General features: G+C 43.5%; 1 long non-coding RNA gene across 3 annotated transcripts in view; it reads left to right on the plus strand.

The window, feature by feature from the left end:
* Window positions 1-2,554, plus strand: part of LOC143273019 (uncharacterized) — a 15,577-nt gene extending 13,023 nt beyond the window's left edge. For all 3 annotated transcript variants that reach the window (XR_013050845.1, XR_013050846.1, XR_013050847.1), the window contains one exon: window positions 1-2,554. This exon is cut by the window's left edge and continues 1,072 nt beyond it. This is a non-coding gene — a long non-coding RNA (uncharacterized LOC143273019).
* Window positions 2,555-3,052: the final 498 nt, after the last annotated feature.

Raw genomic sequence — 3,052 nt, forward strand, 5'->3', positions numbered from 1 at the left:
CTCTCAGATTTTGGAACAATGTAATGAGGCTCAGGGCTGTGTGGCCTCAGGGACACTTGGGTTCCCTGTGCAGGTAGTTTTGTGAACAGCCAGCTTCCCCTCTAGAGTCATCAAAGGGCACTCCTATTTTAAGACCAGGTGCTGCTCCTCACTAGGCTGTGCATCTGGGCCCAGCTCACTCTAGCCCTCTTGCTAATCCCACTGGTGGAGAATAAGACCACTACCTACCACAATTTAAAGCCACAATTTAAGCAAGCTTTAATTAAATACTGGCCAGGTAGATAGTCTTTGGCCAGGTCTATCTCCAATTTTCCAGAAAATGTCCGTAAGCCATGCTTTGCAGAGGCTTAAAAAGTCAACTCTATATGGCCACTGAATTTTCCATCAGGTCCAAGTGGGTAAGCATATATCCTGAGATATTTCTTGCCTATGTATTTCTCACATACATCCAATCAAGCAAGCGTAAATCAAGAAATATTTCCTGCCCAGGTACCTCCCGCCCACATGTGATCATCTAGTGAAGTTGGGTTAAACAAATTCATTTAGGGATGTGAAAACATGCAGCTTGTTTTTTTTCTCATAAACAATAGCCTCCAGCATTTCAGGAAGTATTTGTCCTTGGGCAAGGGGATTACAGGTTAGAGGCATTTTTTTTTTTTGTTTCATGGATCTATTAGGCACAGTAACTAAAACTTAAAATGTAACTTGGGCTCTCACACTCTCCAGAGGCATGATTCTGTGACAGGAGGAGCTTCTTCCCCCAAAGTAAAGGCCCTGTCTGTCCCTCAAGATGGACCTTCACCAGTGACTGTCTGGTGGATGGGACACTATCATCATGTCGTTCCAGTGTCGGATACCCTGGAATCATTTGAGGATGGACTTTACCTGACCCTGCTACACTCCACACTCCTCCATTTTCCCTCACTGCCGTGTCCACTTTTCCCAAGAGAGCACCCATTCGGTAGTCATTTGCCTATGACCTCTCTTTCTGACTCCCTTCCTATGTGTGTGATCTAAGACACTACTGCACACAGGTGGGCAGTGGATTGCAACCACATTCCCTCATACTCAGTGAAGGGTAGCAGGTACAAACTGCTCCTGAAAACAAGCCGTTTTTATTCTACAAAAGGAAAAAAGAGGCAGGGTGGTGGTGGCGCACACCTTTAATCCCTGCACTCCGGAGGCAGAGCCAGGCAGATCTCTGTGAGTTCGAGGCTAGCCTGGTCTACAGAACAAGATCTAGGACAGGCACCAAAACTACAACAGAGAAACCCTGTCTCGAAAAACCAAAAAAAAAAGGAAAGGAGGTATTTAGGTATTTTGGTTCAGCATGGCTAAGTAGATGGTGTTTGTTCAAATTTTGAAAGTCTGACCCCAAGTAGGTTATTTTAGGTATATCTAAGGGCAGCACAATTTGGGAAAACTTTTCTGGTGTTAATTAACTCAATCCTCAGTGCACAATAAAGCATACATAAATCTTCTTGAGTAACAAAGTAAGTTAAATAAAGATCAGGTGCATCTATGTTGCAGCTCTTGGTAAGGTACATGTGACACATTCCATAAAGATAGGTTCTATTGATTGATTGAGAAAAATAGCTCATAATAAGGGTCTGGAGAGGATGTGATGTGGTCTGGGCCACACTGAGTGTAAAGCTCACCAGGCTATTCATCACATTGGCCCCCAGCCTTCTGTGTATATAACAGGTTATGCATCCATTCCTTTGAAGGAATAAACCTGTTTTAACATTCAAGGTTCCCCTAGTGTCTATCTGTGAGCACAAAGACCTCTGTGCCTCCTAAATGTTAGGACTAATGCTTCCCTGCACACCATGTGCCTCATTGTATAGACACACATGGGTGGGAACTTTGGAAGCATGTCTTCCTCTTTGTCCTTCCAACAACCCTTCAAAAACCAAGGTTTCAAAAAGGAAATCTAGCAGAAGCCGCAGTTAAGCAGTCCTGTTTTTTTTTCATTCTGACATCAGATTGACTGAAGGTCTTGTGGCCTCGCTTAGAATAAGAGGTGGGAATAGCCTCACAACAGAGTGTGAATGCCAGAGGCCTGCCACCCTAGGTGCATACCAGAAAAGGTCAACCCATCACACCCTGTGAATGCAACCCATGGATGGAACATTTCAAACACTTGGGCTCAAGAACTAGTTGGGCTTGCCTTAACATGCAGTGAGAGAAGATTTGGTATCCTCTGCAATGGATGAAGGAAGGAACTACAGTGTAGAGTCAAGAAAGCTGAGGGTTATCTTGTCTCTCCACATTCATCAAGGTCAAACCACTCCTCACCATCTTGGAAAATTAAAACAACTTTGACCATAATCAACCAGAAATGTAGCAAGCCATGTTTCTCTTAAGTGTGAGATTGTAAGAACTAAAACCCATTTCTACTTTATATAACTGCTCTATATTATCATTGTTACTATTGTTATTTTACCCATGGGAAGAGTCATTTAGTAGCCTTTACATTATCTTTCTTTAAATTTATTTATTTTATATTCTTATTGAGGTTCCCCTCCCCTCCTCCTTCTGTTCCCTCCCCAACTTCCCCTCTACTCACCCCTATCCATTCCTTCTCTTTTGTTCAGAATGGGGCAGGCCTTCCATGGATATATATATCATGGCATATCAAATTGCAGTTGAAAGGAATTGGTTCCCAAAAGCCAGCCAAAGTGTTAGGGACAGCCCCTGCTCCCACTGTTATGTGTCCCATAAAAAGACCAAGCTACACAACTGTCACATGTATGTAGAAGGCCTAGGTCAGTCCCGTGAAGGTTACCTGGTTGTCATTTCCAACTCTGTGAGCTCCTATGAGCCCAGGTTAGTTGATTCTGTGGGTTTTCTTGTGATGTCCTTGACCCCTCTGGCTCCTACAATCCTTCCTACCTCTCTTCAGCAGGATTCCTTGAGCTCGGCCTAATGTTTAACTGTGGATCTCTGCATCTATTTCCTTTAGTTACTGGATGAAGCCTCTCTGATGACAATAGATTGATTGGGAAGGCACCAATCTATGAGTGTAGCAGAATATCATTGGGCATCATTA

Source organism: Peromyscus maniculatus, chromosome 4, assembly GCF_049852395.1.
Source record: "Peromyscus maniculatus bairdii isolate BWxNUB_F1_BW_parent chromosome 4, HU_Pman_BW_mat_3.1, whole genome shotgun sequence".
Lineage (NCBI taxonomy): Eukaryota > Metazoa > Chordata > Mammalia > Rodentia > Cricetidae > Peromyscus > Peromyscus maniculatus.